The sequence below is a fragment of the Vombatus ursinus genome, unplaced genomic scaffold (assembly GCF_900497805.2).
Source record: "Vombatus ursinus unplaced genomic scaffold, bare-nosed wombat genome assembly UNPS02009573.1, whole genome shotgun sequence".
Taxonomy (NCBI): domain Eukaryota; kingdom Metazoa; phylum Chordata; class Mammalia; order Diprotodontia; family Vombatidae; genus Vombatus; species Vombatus ursinus.
The window spans coordinates 21,564,109-21,585,022 of NW_020949351.1; the positions used below are offsets into that span (position 1 = coordinate 21,564,109).

At 35.0% G+C, this 20,914-nt stretch overlaps 1 protein-coding gene across 6 annotated transcripts in view; it reads right to left on the reverse strand.

The window, feature by feature from the left end:
- ZNF516 (zinc finger protein 516) overlaps nucleotides 1–20,914 on the reverse strand; it is a 151,047-nt gene that overhangs the window by 68,175 nt on the left and 61,958 nt on the right. The window lies entirely within an intron of this gene.

The following is a 20,914-nucleotide window of genomic DNA, read 5'->3' on the forward strand; positions in this document are numbered from 1 at the left end:
TGTGAGTGTGTGCGTATGTGTGTAACTACCAGGATTCAAACTGCACTAAAATCTCATCTGTCTGGAACTTTTCCCAAAAAGTCATCCAGAAAGAAAGTCCAATTTTCAAAATAGCTAAGAGTTTCCCCCACCACATTAGTTTTAATTATTTTCATTAAAATATTTCTAATATTCTCAAACAAAACATCTTGTTCGAGACACAAACAAAAGCTACTGAAAATAATTTGGTCTTTTCTCCTTGACTAAGAATCATCATTATGAATATCACAATACAGCAATGCCCTATAGGTGGGCTGACCTCAGACTAGCACTTTCCAAGTCATGAGTCAACTGCTTTTTATAGTTTTCCTGTTTCTTCCCTTCTTGTTCCTATTACATATCTCTTTATTTTCACCTATTACACTTCAATCCAGTCACTGTACCTACCTTTAGTAGTCCCTCTCAACTTCTGACTTCTTGCCTGTAGTGTGCTACAGGCTGAAGAACCACATGACCGGGCTGGCTCTACTTGTGTGTGAAATTAAGAGTGACTAAGCTCAGAGTGAGAACTGAGGAATTAATGTCAGCAAAGTGAGCAAGCTTTTACAGTTGGTAACATATAGTTTTTGCTTGCTTTCTGATTCACAATTACGTTTCAGTGAAGTGAGATATAGCTGTACATATGCTAACATATGTTAATAGCTAACATACACAATGCATTAAAAATTAAGACAAAAGATGAATTTGACCAATTCTTAATCTATCCTATTGCAATGAATAAAAATACCAGTTTTCCTAAGCCCTCTAATATCATTTTATCTCAACATTTCTTACTTGAGGCACACATTGACTCCTCTGGAAAATGCCTAAGACCTTTCACTTTATCAATACATACAGTAGGTATTCACGACACAAAATTCTAAATTTCCAAATAAAATCTTTGGAAGGGGAGAGATGAATTTATTTTTCTACTATAGTATACACTGAATTATCTTTTTTAAATAATCTACTTTAAAGTACAGGTAGTCTCCAACTTAGAAATGGGTTGTGTTCCAAAAATTCAGTTCTAAATTACTTGCTTGGCAAATCACACCTTCCCATTAAAATGAATTTACAAATAGAATTGAAGTTTCCACTATAGCTCAGAAAACCAATCTTACCCAAAATGCAACAATGCTGTATATTTGACAAAAATTACAAAAGGTAGACTATTGTCATTCTTGTGATTAAACAAAAGAGAAAGCATTAAAATTAATTTTAAATATTTTTTCTTTATCTTGAATTCTGGTGATTGAGAATTACAAAAAAAAGGTTAAGAAATTCAAGGGAATTGTTTTTTGGCAAATTCTAGAAAACTGTCTTACAGGCTTTCAGTGATTAGTTTTGCTTCAAAGTTTTGGGTTTTCCTTTCCCTTGACAAAAGTATATAACAGTATCTTACTTTTTATATGTTATGATTAATGTTGTTTACTGGGTCACAAATGAACAAAGAATGAGGAAAAGAAAGGAAGAAGGAAATTTCCTTAATTGGTCAAGTGTTATATGGGAGAATTTTAACTATGAGGAAAAAAGTGATAAGGAGGATGTATATGAAATGATGAGAAAGAGATTTCCTGACATAAGATTAACTCAATTGTTAAAAGAGAAAGAGGGAAAGAGGAAATCACACATACTCCCCGAGAGGCGGAAAAAGCGGGTAACCGTAAAGAAAAAGAAGACCTTTATCAGCTAACATTCAAAATGCTCAGGCCACGTTATCACATTCCTGTTTGCGGGATGAAGAGAAAGAAATGTGGAGAGAGAAGGATTTGGAGACAGAGACTATTACAAGTGGCCTCAAGTTGGGTGAGGGTTTAAGGCAAACCACTGTGCCACCCTAATGGGCACATTGACTGTCACTCAGATAGCACTGCAGTTTCCCAAGTCTTTATACAGGGCATCATGTAGGGGAAAGAGCACTGGATTTTAGTCTGAGGAATTGGGTTCGAATTCCAACTATGACCTCCTACCACTTCTGTGATACTGCACAAATCATTTTAACCCTATGAGCCTCATTTTCTTTCACAGGCATTATTATTGAATGTGACCAGAGAAATCTTAGGATGAAAGCTCACAGACAAGGGAAAATCTTAGAGATTATCTTGTAAAAACCAATTTGTCCATAAATGAGGAAACTGAGGTTAAATGACTTGCCCCATCAAGTATTAAGTGGTACTGCCAGTATCCAAACTTAATTAAGTCCTGTGACTTTGGTTCATGATTTTTCTACTTCATGATCTAGTCCAGCCACTTCATTCGACAGCTGAGAATGATGAGGACAAGAGAAGTTAGTCTAAGGTAACAAAGGTAATTAGTGGCTGAAATAAGGTCAGCACCACAATCTTCTCACTCCAAATCCTGGGAAGGTTGAACCAGACCATCAGTAGAGCCGGGGGTGTGCTGGAGCCAGCTCGTACCATCTCACTAGAACTGATTAGTAAATGTTCACACTGATAACTTACACTTGGAAATTAGCAAATGCTGAAGCATTAATCGGGGCATTTATCATTTTGTTGATTGTCTAGACATGAAAAAACGATGGAGAAAATGTTAATAATGCAGATTAAACCTAAAAGTGTGTAATGGGTCTATTTCACTTACCAGCACAACCCTGCATGTATCTCAAATGTAAGGGGGGAGATGGAAGTTGGCATATAGGCTAACATGAAATTTTCTGAGTTTACTTTTACTGGGCAACCTTTGTTTCAGTCATGTTCTAGTAGCCAGAGTACCCAGCAGAACTTCCTCCAAATACTAGTAAACTGGTTCCAAATGAGTGTGGCTTATTTCAACTTGAAAATTAGTTTTGGCATGGTAAGTCCCTCTATGGTACAGACTTAGACTGATTTGTTAAAGGCTGAGTTGTTTGTTTTTTTTATTTTAATCAAAAGATCAATTGGTATATACTGGACTTTCAAATATTTGAATTCATTCTTTTATTTTATATAATCTTATGCTCATGGCAGTATATATACTGTATATAGTATCACTGTTCTACTTACCCAGGGTCCATTTTTGTGGAACTTACTCAATTATGCTTGTGCAGTATGCCATTAGCATGGACACAGGTAAAGCTATTAAATCGTAAAACTGCACTAATATTTTGGGACACCCTGTATACTGAAAGTATGTATGTATGTATGTTTGAATGTATGCATATGTATGCGTGTATTTGTACTTATATATGCATACAATACATGTGTGCAGATGTGTATACAATCACTAACTTTGCCATGTACATATAAAATCACTGTATTTGTCAATGATGACAAGTTGGATGGTAGCTTATAATTCAAAATTACCATGACAACTTGAATAATGGGTGCTTATCAACTAGATGAAATTAATAAAATCAAATTACAAAGAAAACACCCAAGTCAAAGAAAAACTGACATTATATAAGCTAAATAGGTTTCAGAAAATAAATGTTTTTGATTAAAATAACAGGTATTATTGTGAAAATAATTGAAGTATAAGTTAATATGCTGTTTTACATTGATAAGGCATTTTTAGAGTATCACGTCTATCTCTTACCCCATATTTATGCAAGATGGGTGAGAAGAGAACATTCAAGTAACTTAAAGGTTGAGAAAACAGCCCCTTTGGAAAAAGACCCAAAAATGAGGATATTTAGCCAGGAGAAAAGAATGCTGGGTGGGATCAGGGATGATTTAATGACAGTCTTCATGTATACAGATATGAAAAATTATGAGCAGTAGTTTTCCATTTCTCCCCAAGTAGGACAAGCAAAAACAGAATTGCGTTATAGTTAGCAGACCACAGATTAGATATGAGAAAGAACTTCCAGAACATAAGCTATTAGATATTAGGATGCATAAATAATAAAGGCTACATAAACCAATGTCCTTTTCTATTCACTTTGACAATGATTCAATTTGATTTACTGAGCATTTATTTAGTGCCTTCTAAGGAAGTGCTAGGCACTGGAGCCAGGCAACAGAGAGTAGACCATTGATTTCATCCATATAAGGAGCTCCCAGTGAGGAACTTTCTGTAACAATGAAGGTCATTATTTCTACAGCTCATAGTCACAGCTGCCTGGAGCTGAAATGACTTGACCAGAGTCATATAGAAGTGAAGTGGCAGTGGCAGAACTTGAACCCACCTTTCTCATTCCAAGGGCAGTTCTCTCAATCTGCTCTACACCATCCTGCCTGTCTGCAAGCAATGGAGATACAAAGGCAAAATGAAATGTAGTCCTTGCTCTCAATGTGGACTTTCCATTCCCCTAGGGGAGGGTACAACCTTTATGTAGACAAGGATGCAAAATATGATCTGAGAAAGGAAAGAAGACTAGTAGGGGGATCAGGAAAAGTTTCTCATTAGTAGGAGGTGGTGCCTGAGATGAGCCTTTACAAGAGTAAATGACTGTCTGTGACTAAGTTTAATTTTGCCTAAAACAAGACAGAATGTTCTCTCCAAGTACTATGCAGTCCTACAATTCTAAATATTTAATTTTCTTACCACCTAGTGTTTCTGTAGAGACACTTTCACTTGCACTATCTTCACAAAAAAGCATACCCCAAAACATTTCATTTTCTGAGTACTCTACTGTTTGGGGGACTGCACAATTTCACCACTGAGTACCATGCCCATATTTAGTAAATCCCTTCAAATGGTTCATCAAGACACGATTCCCAGGACATAATCTACATTCAGTCTTTTCAAATACAACAAATTTGCTTGCTGCCCAGAGTCTTTTTTTTTTCTAAATATAAATTCAAAGCTTTTTTATCAACTAGGAAAGAGAAAGTTACTTTCTAAACTTTTAAGTTCAAGAAATCCCTCTGGGGATGGGAAAACAGCACAAAGATTTTCTTGCATTTTTCTCACTACTACTTACTTAATTTTCACTGACAGCACCTTGCCTCAAATGCCATTTAAGCAATAATGCATGGTAAGACATATGCTGTTATGAGATAACACACACCTCTGAAATGCAGTCGGGTGGAGTTGGAGCCTTCAGCTGACTCATGAATGCCTTATCTCAAAGTAACACCAGGTTCAGGAAAGTCTTCTATTTCAATTATAGACTCATCTCTTAAAATAAATTTGAAATCTGTGTTTGCATATTCTGTTGGCATGGGGTGGGGGTCGAAGGAAGAATGGGAGGGACTTCAGCTCGGAAGGGGATTTTAGAACTGCTCTGTGGCAGCTATAGTTAATGGAGTATATGTCACTAATTTCTTCAGTAGTTTGAAAATACAATAAAGGATTCCCAGAATAGTGGCTTGCAACAGATTTTCATTTTCAGATGTACTTGTTTAGCATGTTTCATTTTCATTGAGAGTAACAGGCAAAGTCCATGCACTAAATTCAGTTCAGAACTAGGAGAAAATATTGGGCAAATGTGCCACCTAATGATCATGTCTCACTTTTCTACCCTGATTGTAGAACTCTACTCCTAAATTCTAGGACCACTTCATTGCCCATCAGGAGGATATGACCAATATAATAATAAATTAAGTGATGAAAATCAATGAGTTGTCTGTCCAGATGCATATCAAAATCTGAGGATAAGCATTTTTTATCAATTTTAGTAGGAATGACAGTAAATGAATCTCTTTCTAATTATTACGGATTTCACTTAGGAATCTGCAGTACTCTAGAGTTTAATCCAATTATTGCAATCTCATTTGCTAATAGAAAAGTCTGAAGAAATACTAACAGAGTACTCTGTAAGAAACCATGGCAATTGTGAACACCTTGGGTAAGCATATGTTGGGTTAATTAATACTCCTAAGATCACTGAAAGAAGAGACAAGAAAGAAGAGGAGGACAAGGAGGAGGAAAACTGATATCAAATGAAAAAGATATGTAAAGTGCTTGGCACACCTTCACATGATGACGTTAAGGTGTGCCAACCACTTTACATGCATTATCTTATTGGCTACTCTCAACAGCCCTATGAGAAGGATGTTAGTATATCCCCATTCTACAGATGAAGAAACTGAAACTCAAAGAGACAAAAGCAAGCAGAAAAGGGCTCATATGCACAAAAGTACAGCAACTACTTCTGTGGCAGCAAAGAGGAGGAAATTAAGGAGGTGTTCATCAACTGGGGAATGACTAAAGAAAGTATGCTATATGAATGCAACAGAATATTACTTTGCTGTGAGAAAAAAAAGAAATTAATGTTTACAGAGAAAACTGGGAAGACTTGTATGAAGTGACGCAGAGTGAAGTGAACAGAACCAAGAGAACATTTTACACTGTAACAACTACATCACAAAGTTATTAAATTTCTCATCAAGGATGTGAACTTGAATCTTTCTTGACTCCAGCCTAGCGCTCTTCTTACTCTATCACATTAGCTCCATCTATTACAGAATTTTATATTTCAACACATGCAGAAGACACTTTGCATTGCATTAGAAGCCATTAAAAGTCCATTCTGTTCTCTCAAGGGGCAGCTAGGTGGCTCAGTGGATAGTGTGCTGGGCCTTGAATCAGGAGACCTCATCTTCCAAGTTCAAATTTGGCCTCAGAAACTGACTAGCTGTGTGACACTGGGCAAGTCACTTGACCTGGTTTACCTCAGTTTCCTCATCTGTAAAATGAGCTGGAGAAAAAAATGGCAAACCACTCCAGTATCTTTGCCAAGAAAAATCCAAATGGGGTCGTGAAGAATTGGATACAACTGAAAATGACTGAACAATAACTATTCTCCTAAATAAAATGCCTTTTTCAACAAATACACACAATAGGTTCTCTCAGTGTTGTATAATTATAAACGTTATCTGCTTATATATACACATACATAAGATGTGTATCATCTAATGTAATTAAGAGTGAAAGATATGACACTTATGTAGAAAAGTAGATGTTTGGATGATGGTCCTAGGGGACGGTGGAAAAGTATACTTCCTCTCACCCCTCAACATGTCTTATAAAATGTGTATCAGACCAAAGAAATTTGGGAAAAATTGATTTAGCCAACTGAACTGATCATCCAAAAAGAAACATGAGTAAATAAAGACAAGAATGTAGCTAAGGTTAGATCTCTGGGCACTTCAGAATGATTCAATTTAACATCTCGAAGATATTTACTACATTCATTAACATTCATGATCATCCATAAATACAGGGCTTTAACACATAAACATAAACTAAAATATTCTGACCCAGGATAGAGAATAAATGCTGTAAAGCATACTGTTTATCCCTCAAATACCAAGGAACTTAATATCTACACAATGTTGGAGGCAGGCTTGTACACTTGTAAATGTCATGTCTCTTTATTACCCCAACTTTTAAATCAGTCTCTATAATTCATTTCTAAGAGCTTTTAGGGTCTCCTCTTCAGTACTCTCCTCCTGTGCCTCCAATTTTCTTGGTTACTGAAATTTTAAATATTTTTTCCCACATGGACCTAGAAAAAATCATGTCATAAATATTTGACGTGAATAGCTTATTTAAATCCCATGCATTTTTTTTAAAAAAAAAAAACATGATCTTTACACTTGATGGTTAGAATGTTTAAAAAGCATTTCTAACAAAATTTAGTGAATTGGCTTTTCAAGGTTTTTATTTATTTTTTCCAAGTTTCACTATAGACCAAACATACATAATTAATTACTAGAATAGAAAGTGGTCTTTAGCATTTTATACTTGGCTTCCACCTTATATTCCTAGAGTACCATATTTCTTAGTTTTCAAAGGGCAATTATAAGTTTCCCCATAATAACTCTTCCTTCTTCCCATATATTTCTATGACTGCCTAATCCATGTCCTAAAAAATGAAAATTTATAAAGCCAGTAACTATTTCTATTCTGATATCAAAATACTGACTACAAATCATTTAACACCAATCATTTGGGAATCACCTAAAAGACAATAAAAGTAAAGGCCAGTCTCAAAGCAAATGAAACATAACTGAGACTTAAACATAAAACATGACCCTAATTTCAGAGTCAAACTTGGACTTTTTAGCTGATCAATTAAATTATTTAACCTACACCAAGACAATTTAAATTTTAAACCTTTGCTGAGTTGCTATATTAGGGTAGAATTCTATACATTTATGACATGAACAAAAAAATATTATGGTCTATCTAGTATACTACCTTATATTCATTTAATCTTTACTAACTGTGTGATTATAGCTAACTCACTTACCTTCTCTGAGTCACAGCTGCCCTATCCTAAGTCAAGTCAACAAGCATTTATTAAGTATTTAATATGTGTCAGGCTCTGTGCTAGATGTTAGAGATAACAGTGAAAACTGAAAACAGTCTCTTCTCCCAAGGATCTCACAATCTAAGAGAGGAAGCAACATGCAAAGAACTACAAACAAGACACATGCAGAATAGCTCGGAGGCAATCTCAGAAGGAAGGCACCATCATTAAAGGTGAGTAGAAAAAGCTTCTTCAACTAGAAGATGAGGCTAACAGCAATACCTAAATGACAATGTTGCTGTGAGTATGACACAAGTATGATAATGGCTAAAAAGCCTTTAGCAAACCTTAAAGCACTGTTAAAATTCTAGCTATCATTACTATACTGATTTAGATTTGGTCTAAGGTCTTTATCACATATAGGCATTTGTTATCTTTTCTGATAATGTTTTATTCATTTTCATTCACTTATTTATTGTTTTACTAACATTACAAATTGTTTTAAACATTTAAAGGTTAGTCTTTTCCCTAATTACATTACAAAGGCATGGGAACAGGAACTGTGTTTCCTTTCCATTTGTCCCAATGTAAGGCAAGCATTCTTTTGGTAAAGAGAAAAATTACTTTTAAAATAGAGTCCCTCATAGGGCTTCAAATTATACTAATGAACAATTAGAATTGAAAAATATTTAACAACAATATGAAAGAATGCTTCAAGTCAGTAAGAAGACAAGTAGAGGTAGCAGGGTGGCACAACAAATAGAGCACTGGACTTGGATCCAGGAAGACCTAAGTTCAAGTCCTGCCTCAAACACTTAATAGCTGTGTTATTCTGAGCAAGTCATTTAATCCCTCCTAGTCTCAGTTTTCTCATCTGTAAAATGGGAATAATATTGTAGCACCTACCTCACAAAGTTGTTTTGAGGATCAAATGAGATAACATGTAAAGGCTTTTGCAAACTTTGAAGTGCTATGTAAATTCTAGCTATGACTACAATTACTATCATTTTTATGATTCTTTACAAACCAAATCAACTCTGGGCCTTTGCCTCATACCCATTGCATTGATAAAGATGATAAAAGACTCATTATTGAAGGAGGTGTAGAAAGCTGGCTCCACTAATGCATTGTTCAAAGATCTGTGCCCTGGTCTATCCATTCTAGAAAATGTTTTGGAAATATATGAGGGAAGTTACTAAAATGTCCCTATCCTTTGCCTCACAGATTCCACTGCTAGGCAAGAAGTCAATGATAAAAAAGAAAAGTCCCATATATACAGCTAAATATTTATAGCAGCACTTCCTGTAGTAGCAAAGAATTTTGAATAAAGTATAGGTCCATTAAGGAGGAAATGGCTAAACAAGTTATAGTCTGAGGATGTAATGGAAGATTACTGTACTTTGAGAGACTGTAACTATAGCAAATACAAAGAACAATGGAAATGGAAAGAAGAAGAAGAAAAGAACTGAAATGGAAAGCTGTCAAATAAGAGATATGAGAAGATTATCTTCTTCACAGAAGTGGGGGACTATGGGTATCGAACATTACAAATAATATATTTCCTGATATGCATGTTTTGCTGAACTTTTTTTTCTTTGTCTTTTATATAAGGGTTGTTTCTCTAGGAAAGAAAGGGAAGGAGGAGGGATACACTAAGGAAAGTAGATGACATAAAAAACAGTTATCAATATAAATTTGTCTTTTAGAAAATATACTTTATGTCACTGGACATAGGAGGGCTGAGGAAGAACCCATGAATCCCTACCCACTGTTTTCTTTGAAAATATTTCAGAAAGAACTGGTTGGATTCCATGTAGAGGCATCTCGAGAAAAAAACTAGTGGTATATCTTATCTACAATCTTTGCATCTCACCCAACATCAATAACAGTGCTCTCCCCAGAACAGGTCCTTAATAAATGCTTGCTAGGTTAAACAGGAGTGAGTGAAGTATGTTTTCAATCACCTTCTAACTCCTTTACACCCTACTGTTCCCATTCATAATATCCTTTCTACTCACCTTCCCTGGGAGAAATGACATTTCATGATGCCTTCGACCTGTCCCAGGCCCTTCATGTTGATGCCTTATACAGACCTGTCCTCACCAGAAATGCCCCAAGATAACAAAAATTACCCTTTTATTGTCTCCCATCTTTCCTTTATTAGACTGACAGAAGCTAAGAGTTGAGAAAAGCAATCTGATTAAAATAATTTCTGCTAAGGTATAAATGACTATTTCTGTTCCCAGGGGCATTTGCAAGTTGAAATAGTGTGCTTATCTATCCAAATGACTACATCCAATTGGCAGAATTTCAGGAAATGTGACAATTTGAATCATGGTTTTGCAGACAACCGTAGCAGAGAGATTTGGGGGCAGGTCTTTTTTTACGGGTAGTATAAGTAACATTAATAAATAATGTCTGATGTTCGATAACATAAATTTTTTTTTCAATTCTGGCTATTTCTCTTTGAAAAGTAAAGTCATTTTATCTTCAAAGTCACTAAATGCTCAGGCAAATGAGGCATTTTTTTGGTATTCCTTACCCCTCCAACTATAATGCAATGTTCAATACATAGTAGAAATTTAGTTAACTCACAAAATACATACAATCTTGGTAAGAGACTAGCAAGTTAAGAGGCCCAAATAGGCAAACTTTGTAAAGACACTAAATTGGTCATTCTCCAAGTTATCAGATACAAATATCCCTATCTATTGCCATTGACATCATTATTTAAAACATACTTCAGTAACTAATTTGGATATTCAGTAGGAAACAGTAACCATAGAACATTTGGAAGATATCAGCGTATTTTCAGTGTTCAAATAATTATTCTGTATTTGGCAGAAAGAACTAGAATAATATTCAGATCACACATGTTTTTACTGGAATGCATCTGGCACAGAACAGTTAGCCCAAATGTCTTCCTAATCTAGGACAAACCTCTTTCAAATCACTGGTTTTCTTTGCAAACACAGTAGAGCAGTAGAATGGAAATCCTCTAAATGGATAATAGTGCCTTGAACACAGAAGGCCTTAACAAATATTTCTCAAATTTGAATTGGTATAATAAGAGTATGCATAAAATAAAGTACAAGTCTCAATAATAAAATTGTAACTCTATATACATTCATCCAGAAATAAACATTGCTAGCACTAAGTACAGTAAAAGATAAATCTAAAGAAATAAATGGGAATAATATACCAAGCTTTATGCAAACAAATACAGATGCATTGGATTAAGCTCGTAAGCATAGAAAGTGCTCATAAATCTACAAACCTAGATTAATCCCAATACAAATTATCTAGGAATCATCCAAGTAGAAAATATTTAAATTAACAAATGAAAAATTAAGAGCATATTCCAGGGAAGACTGAACAATAAAAGGACACACTCACTGAATAAAATTTAAGTGCTTGAAAGCTGAAAGTCTAAGTCTATTAAATAATTCACCACAACAAACTTACTCCCAACATGAAAACTCCTCCTAGAATGATGTAAATCAAATAGCATCCAAGAGATTTCCTTAAAATAGCCAAGCAACTGACCAAGTCAATCTGATACAGGTTGGAAGTAATGAGATTAATGACAATCAAGAAGTTTCTCATTTATGCTTAGGATTACCCACCAATGACTATAAATTTCATACCACAATACAGGAGTATATGGTTTCCAACACCTTCAGACTCCAAGATCAGAGACTCTTAGTCTGGGGACCCTGAACTAGTTTATTTTTTTAAATATTATGATATCTGAATATACTGCAAATTTCATATTCTACATATGCAATATTTGTGATCCCAAGTCTTTGATGTATTTAAAAGCATTATTCTGAGGAGCTGAGAAGGCAGGTTTCCCCTGCCAACAGGATCCAGGACACAAGAAAAGATTAAGAATCCTGGCTCTAGGATTTAAATAAAAGGGATGTTTTTAAGAACTCTCTCTCAGATATATATTATAAAAGTATTATTATCTGGCTCAGAAATGGCACACTATGGATAGTGAAAGTTGTAGAGGTCTGACTATTGGACCAATAAATGCTGAGCCTTACCCAGCATAGTAAGATAACAGTTTTCTAAGTTGTCTATTCTACAATACATAAATGCCACTCCCCCCTTAAACACCCCCCCAAATTGTCCAACTTTTTACAGACATTCAAAACTTTGCTCATTCCAACTCATTCATATAATGAATGCCAGCATACATTATAAGGTGTGTATCATACCCCACAAATGATACCATATTTTGTTGTCTAATGACTTTCAACATTTTTTTCACCAACTTATAGATGCTCTCCCCATATAAGAAGACGAACAAAGGATCTCACTTAAAACACAGTGTTGTATTCCCCTTTGTTTTCTGTACCACACCTAGATTCTCTCTCTTCAATTCCACCTACTGACTTCCCTGGCTTCCTTTAAGCCCCATCTAAAAATCTCATCTTTTACAGGAAGCCTTCACCCTCGTAATTCTAGTGCCTTCTTTCTATTTATTTCCTATTTATCCTGTATATAGCTCACTTTGTATATATTTGCATGTTGTCTTCTCCATTGGACTGTAAGTTCCACGAGGGCAGGGACTGTTTTTTACTTCTTTTTGTATCCCATCACTAAATACAGTAGGCACTTATTAAAAGTTTATTGATTCATTGATTGCATCATACTCTAATAGAAGAACCTATGATACTTTCTTACCTTTATAGGAGGTAAAGATTATGAGAAATCACAGAAAGATTATGAAAACTCGACATGCAGAAGAAACAAGAAAATATTTGAGTGACTTTCTTAGACCATATGATTTTGTAAGGTCCAAATTGTCTTTGGTATCAGAGGTGCAAGCTAAATAATATAGAAATGGATTTAACACATTTTTTTCCCTTTTCCACAGTATACAAATACCTCAGAGAACAAGTTGATGCTATCAAGAGCCACAATGGCAATAATACAGGAATGTGAAGAGTCTGAAATGATAAAAACCACATTTTTCAAGGAATCAGATCTCTAAATGCTGAAATCTGCCCAAGAAACTCAGAAGAAAGCAGTCACTGAGGTATACCATAAATATACAGAGAAATGTTAAATCTAAATGGATTATGAAGAGCAGCTGCAACATCAGTCTGCATTGCTACAGAACTTTCATCCTTTAACAGAAACACCTTATGAACATTCAAGTGTTAAGCTACCAGCATAATATGACCACTGGTTTTTTCCAGACACTACTATACAAAATGTATATAAATGTATAAAAAGCAAACATATAATTTCTCACAATAGTTTCTTATTATAATTGTAACAGGAACCCTAATTCAATTTGGCACTGTGATTCACTATCTACCCTCAGATGTACACACGTGTGTGGGCATGCACACACAAACGTATATAGGGTACTGTCACATGGCATGCCAGATGTTGAAGAAATATGTAAAAAAAAACAAAAAACAAGCAGATGACCATTTTCTTGAGCAAAGCAATCACACAAAAAATATTCTCAGTGAGCTCTGAAAGGCAGTTAACTATGTAATGGTCATATCTCCCAGCCTATGAATGAACTATTTCCATCAGCAGCCTAAATTATGCCGTTCCAGAGCCATTTTCTAACCACACCCTCTACTGTCAGCCAACTCCCAGCTGACATCAAGCTTCAATACTTACAGCCCTGTCCCTTAGCAACACCTGCACTCAACAAAACCACTGGTTATTCCCAGCTGCTTTTTGTCTTTCTTCCAGCTGATCAGCCATGGATGATTTTAGAATAGGATTCAGAATCATGCTCTCTACACCTTACCAACCTCGTCACTCTTTGCACAGCCCCACGTCTCTCAAGACGTTATACTTGTTATTCTCAGTCACTATTAATAAATGCTACTTTCAAAAAAGTGATTCCTGGATTGCATGTCACCAACAACAACACTTTGGAGCTGCGAGCATTAAGTATAATAACACATTTTAAAAATACCTCATATACCAGTTATCCTATTGGATCCTCACAACTTATCAAGATAGATAACCCATGTTCTAGTATCCTCATTTTACAAAAGAGAGAGCTGAAACTCAGAATAGATAAGCAACTTGACCAAGGTAATATAGCTAGAATGCAAGAAAATCAAGACTTGAGCCCTGCTTTTCTCACCTCTAGGACAAGTGATATTTCCAGTCTGTTATCCCAGTCTGCTCCAAGCTTACATCCATTCTTGGTGAAAAAAGGAGGTACAGTGTCCACTTAAATAGGAAGACAAAATTAACTACCAGAATCATTAAAATACAGCAAGGAACAATGAGTCAAAGAAACGAGGAAAAGATTACTCTATCAGAAAATGAGCTGAAGAATCCAACATCATTTTGGCACCTTTAATCTTACTTCATGTTACTTCTACTCTGAAATAACTGTGCTCTTTCTGCCTTCTATAATAAGGGAGACAGCAGAATCTAAGAGCACTAGCCTGGCTGAAAAGGAACCAGATTTCCAGTTCTGGCTAAAACACTATTTGACTTTAATTTCTTTGGACCTTTGCATAAGAAAACTTCAAAGGATGTATGAGATGAGAGAACATAGGACAGTATAAATTAAGTTTTTATTTTGCTTTGGCAAATCCAAGATGTTGCTAGAATTTCTCAAATAACCATTTAACATTTGTTCAGGTTTTCTCAATAGCAGATAGGTAAGCACAGAGTATAGGCAGCAAGGTAGCACAATAGATAAAGTGCTGGGACTGGAGTCAGGAAGACCCAAGTTCAAATCCTACCTTAGATAGCAGCTGTGTGACTCTGCACAAGTCACTTAGATTCTATTTCCCTCAGTTTCCTCATCTGTAAAATGGGCATAATAATAGCCCCCACTTCTCAGGTTGTTATGAGGATCAAGTGAACTAATATTTGTAAAACACTTAGCACAATCCCTAGCACAGAGTATGTGCTATGTAAGTGTTAGCTATCATTATATTGTTAATTATCATTAAAGAGTGGCATAATGGCATTTAGAGTGAATTGGTCCGGTCTCCCTACCTCTAATCCCATTCCTTTTTAATCAATCCATCACACACTACTATCAGGATATAGCCTCAATTTTTAAATCTGTAAAATGAGAAGGTGATGAACTAGATAATCTTTAAGATACTCTCTCCAGATATAATCTAAGTTCTTCAACTTGGCATTCAAAGATTTTTACATTTCAACTGCAACCTCTCTACTAACAGGGCCTTCACATACTGTATTTAACTTGTTTTCTCATGGATAGACTGAGGAATAAAAAAAAAATTGAGTAATTTGGCCAAAGTTATATGGCAAGTCACCCTATTGGGTCCAAATTTTTAAGTTAAAGATTTCAACCTGTGTCTGTTTCCTCATCCGTAAAAATGGGGTCAAAAACACCTGTCATGACTATGTCACAGGGCTACTACGAGCATCCAATGAGACACAGCTAACCTTAAAGGGCTAGAGAGTAGCCTTAGTGTAGACCATGAGTACCTTGAAGGCAGCAACTTTTATTTTCGTCTTTCTCTCTGTATCCCTCTGTGCCTACCACAAGGCCTGACATACAGCAGAAACTTAATAAATGTTTGTTGCATTGAACTGAAATGGCATTTTCATTTTGCCTTCAATCCTTTAGAAAGGTAATAAGTTACATACTGATAAACTCTTCTGCACTTTTTTGGCATTACTACTTTCGGTAGCTCTACCCCACAAAGTATCAATGTAAACTAAATTTTTCCCAGATGTGGTTGTTTTTCTTCCCGATGTTAAACTGCCATTTTGTTATTTCCTGCCTATACTTTGAACTTTTCTCTTTCTCGTGTATTAATTTTTTTTTCCTCTTCAGTGTTCACAACATTTCCCTTTATAGTATTATTTCTCTAGTCTCTTCTGTGGAGTCACTGGTGAAGTAATTTAATGAGAATAAAAGAGTCTTACAAACCAACATCCGAACACATTTACTAAATAGCAACCCACCCAGTGTCTAAGATTCTGATAACATTAAAGCCTAAGTCCCAAGTCTCTAAGCTTCCTCTGTTGCAGGTGCCTGGTGTCATTAAAGGACATGCCTAACAGCACAATGGGGAGAAGATACTTTAGCACAGATACCTCTTCTCTAAAGTGAAGTAAACTCTAAGGAATATGTAAAAGGAAAACACCTAAGCTTCCTTGTCTCTGAGAGTTCAAGTATAAAAGGTTAATAGGCATAGCCCCCCAATCAACACTGGATTGAGAATCCCCTTAATAAAGTTACTTTGGAGAACATTAATGTGTCCTGGGAACTGGCTAAGAGGATCAGTATAACCTATGTGCATTACAACACAAAATACACTCTCAAACTGAGGTTTATGTTCAAAAGATAAGGATTAAATTAATGTGAAATATGAAACTGCTTTGAGCAATTAGTATAGTAAAAATAAGAACATGGAGAAGAATTTCTGTAAATAACCAGTTTCTCTCTTTAAACAAATATACATCCTTCCTAAGTTCACCATTCTCTCATTTCTGTCTTTTTTACTATACATATCGACATTACATTATACTATGATTTCTCCAAACGAAAAGTAGAGTGACACGTGGAGCTTCATTCTCCTTAAAATTATTCTCCTTAAGTCTCCAAAAGATAAAGATAGAAGACACTTGTTAAAAAAAAAATGGTATTGATCAGTTGTCACAGAGACAAGTATCTTAACGAGAAATGGCTTACAATAATTCTATTTTAAGAAATTTAAATGATTATTAATAAAAGTTAAGTATGTTGGAATCAGCCTTCTTGAAAGTTAGTGAAAGAACCAATAACTAGAAGTATGTACAGAATAATTTTACATATATATATATATACTTGTCCAGTGGTAGCCGTGGAAGGGGGGAGGAAAAAAAAAAGAAAAAAATTTACATGATAATTTTATTATATAATTAAAAGGAATAGCAAGTTGTACATAACAGATTTGCAGTTGCATGTGCCATCATCTTTTTTTATTATACTATGTTATAGAAATATTTGTTTTATTCCATAAGTTAAAAATAAATTTTAAAAAGTTAGAGAGTAGTTTTGGTTGAGTGGTAGAATGAGAAGCTAGACTGCAAAGAGTTAAGATGGCATTATGGAAATTAAGGAAATGAGTGTAGACTACTTTTTCTTAGAGTTTGTTAAAGGAAGAAAGTTTGAGGAAATGGTAGGAAAGTAAAGGATTTTGGGTTTTGGGGTATATGTGTGTGTGTGTGTGTGTGTGTCTGTGTGTGTGTGTGTGTGTGTGTGTCTGTGTGTCTGTGTGTCTGTGTGTCTGTGTGTGTCTCTGTGTGTCTCTGTGTGTCTCTGTGTGTGTTTAGCCATATTTGTAGGTAGCCAGGAAGAACTCAGTAAATAAAGATAGAGATATTGAAGATGAAAGAAAGAAGTGATCAAAAAGCGAAAGTTTCCAGAGGAGTCAGTCTCAAAGATACACAGGGGAGGGTTGGCCTTGCCAAAGAAAAGAGCTACCTATGTCTTCCCCAGACACAAATGAGGACAGAATTGTCCTCTACAGAGGTGTAGAGGTGCTTGGGGATGTGGAGTAGGGAAATTCACAAAGGATGGCCTTGAGATATTGTTTTTGTGTTTTTCCTTCTATTGTTCTCTATACTTGTCACCAAGGTTAGAGAAAATAAATTTTATGCATTCTAATTTTTTAAACTTTCTCAGTGATTTCCAAAATCATGTGTCTATAACACATATATTATTTTTTTCAGTTAATCTAAGATATTGCAAGCTACAACTTTATGCAAGGGAAAATACAAAATTAAGTACCTAAAGGTCAAAGAAACATCAGAAGATAGAAAATAAAATTATAACATAATCATGGCAGTTGTCACAAGATGAGAATAATAATCTCCTCAAGATCACTGCTATAACTTTTTAAGAGTGATTCCTTGGAACTCCATTTCTTTACGTGCGTTTAATAAACGTCTGTTGACTTGAATTTCTCTAGCAAGAAAAGCTCTCACCAGCCAACTCACAGGAGTGCTGTGAGGATTAACAAAAGATAACTTTAATGTTTAAAGTGTTAAGTCACACTAGGAGCATTCTTATAAGTCAACATATGTTCTTTGAAGAAAATAAAGGTACAAAAAGGGTTTGAAAAACAAACCTACAAATATTGGAAGCTTCATCTACAAAGTAGTTTCTTCTAAGGACTTGTCCAAATCACACAACCTCTTTGACTCTTTTCATAGCAGTGAAATCAATATATTAAGTATTCTTTGCTTCAAAGTAGCTTTATGAATCTGTGATTTAATATTCCTCAAGTATAAATGAAAGTAATAAGTCTAGTTCTGCTTCCCACAACCCCAAAAAAGTGTCCATTTGTAAGCAAAATTAGCCCACCCTTTAAATGGGAAAAGGCAACTTTAGCAGGCAATAATGCTTTTCAGTTTTATAAATAGCACAATCCGTTTATTTCAAGCGTTACAGTCTAACCCACAATATTGTATTTCCTCTTATTTCTATAGTTTACAATAAATGCATAAGGTGCCTGTTAAGCTACATCAAGGTTATGCTAAAATGTGCAACTTCTTCAAATGGTAAATAATAGCTCTAACCACCACCCTTATATGAAGAAAACACTAACAATATAAATCTTAAATTACAGTGAAAATTATTTGCTTTTTCTAATTTCTAGTATTTAAAATTCCATTGGGCAGATTAATACTAATCCTCTGACTTTTTTAATGGTGCAAAATAGTCAAATGGTAATTTTTCTCAAATGATAAACTGAACTCTCAAAGTTAAAAACAAAACAATGCTAAAAGAGATTAGCATTAACCTGACATTTTTATCCAATTCTGCTCTGAAAAATTAGGTTCAACTTTACTGGAAGGAATCCAAGAAAGTCTATAGTTGTCAGAGAAAAATGAAAGCTAAGAATTAAACTCCTAAAAAAAAATTCAAAGCTCAGAATGCACTTCTTTGTTGTACTAGACAACTCCAATGAACACAGACCTCATCAAATGAGATCATATATGCAAAGCACTTCGCAAAACTTAAAGCACTATTCAAATTTTTGCTCTTATTTTTATTGACACTAATAATAATTCAATATTCTTAGGCAAACCAAATTCCCAATGAAGTACATAGGAAGTCTGTCTTCATGTGAACTCAATTCAGAAGAGTTCCCAATAATTTTAATATATTGAAAGACCCAGATCATTTGCTACATTTCATCACCCTGGTTTTCTCACTATCTTGAGCTTCATCTCTTTTAATATTTTTCTCCTTCCTCAAAAGTCTTACACATTTCAAGTGGTAGGAGAACAAGTAATCTGTATTCCTAAATTAGGTACTTGTAATTTCTACCTAAAGATAGACAAGATCACTCACGACCAGGATCATTCCCACAATGACTACAATGACCTTTCTTCTTCAAGCTTCCTTGATTTAGGATTCCCAGGGCTGACAAGTAATTTCTAATTTGACAGCTTAAGCCCTGTGCAAGAATTCCTTGCAAGCTATGCTCTTCCCATTAATTATTCCAGTCCTTGAATAGGGAAGTTGTGGAATTTTAAGATAGCCATGCCAATCAATGCAACTCTTTTTGTTTTCCAAGATGCTCCTATGTATTCAGCTTGGCTTAATCTGCTGCTTTCTCTAGTTTCAAAGCATGAATGAGGTACTGCCACTGTACCTCCAGAAACCCAGTTTCCTGGTATGTTTCCTTAAGGGTATTGGTCATGCCTGTTATAATCATGATGAGTAAAACTGCTGTTCAGCCTAAAGCATTAGTTTTCCATTTTTTCAAGCAATTTATAGCTGGTAATGACGAGCAGCCAAAGAGAAGAGACAAACCAATTCTTTTAATACTAAGAAAGTAAAGCTAGTCTAACCAGGCTGCTCAAAATATTGTCTGGGGATTAAGTGTTCATTCAGGTGTGGTATGTTAACTCTTTAAAGGACATAGAATGTCATTTAATATTCTCAAAATAACAATCTTCTGCATGATAGGTCAATATTCTAGATGGTATAAAAGGCATCATAACATTTTTCAAAATATAGCTCTTCTGCTTAAGATCAAGTCTTAAAATCAGATTGGTTGATAGGGTGAGAAGAGAAGAGAGTAGTAAGGAAAAAATTTTCATCGAAAGTCAGTAAGAAAAAAAATTTTTAAATTAAAAATGTTTTTAAAATTTTAAAAGAGTCATTAAGTATGGGATGCTGGTGGAGGCTGAACAAAAACCATGGGAAGGAGAACACAGTGGCAGCTGACAGCTCTTGATTAAACAGGTCAAGCTTCAAAGTGCCAATTAACTGGGTGAGAAGCCATGATTTACCTCCTTGAATGAACACTGTAATGTCAAAAGGCATTATGTTTATTCTGCTTTGCCACAGAATTCATGAGTAAGAAATGGACATAGAAAATGGAGAAACTATGTATCATATATTATCATGGATTATCCACACATATAATTTATATGATTATCATGATGCTGTGCCTGATTTTACATTTGTGTACACACATACACACATATGTATATGTTTGTACATACACACACATATTGCCGTACCTCAGTTTTCCTGACATAAAAATGGGGGTCATAATCATAATCTTGGCCCTGCCTAGCTTAAAAGTTCTGAATATCAAATCAGATTATGTATGTGAATGCAATTTGTAAACTATAAAGTACTATACAAATATAAAATGCCATTGCCACTTTCTTTTTAATTTGGGAGGAACTACTATTTCTTGTTCTTTACTGATAAAGAAAACAGGAACCCATTAAGTAGTACAGTGTTCCCAATTTCTGTAGCTACTTAGC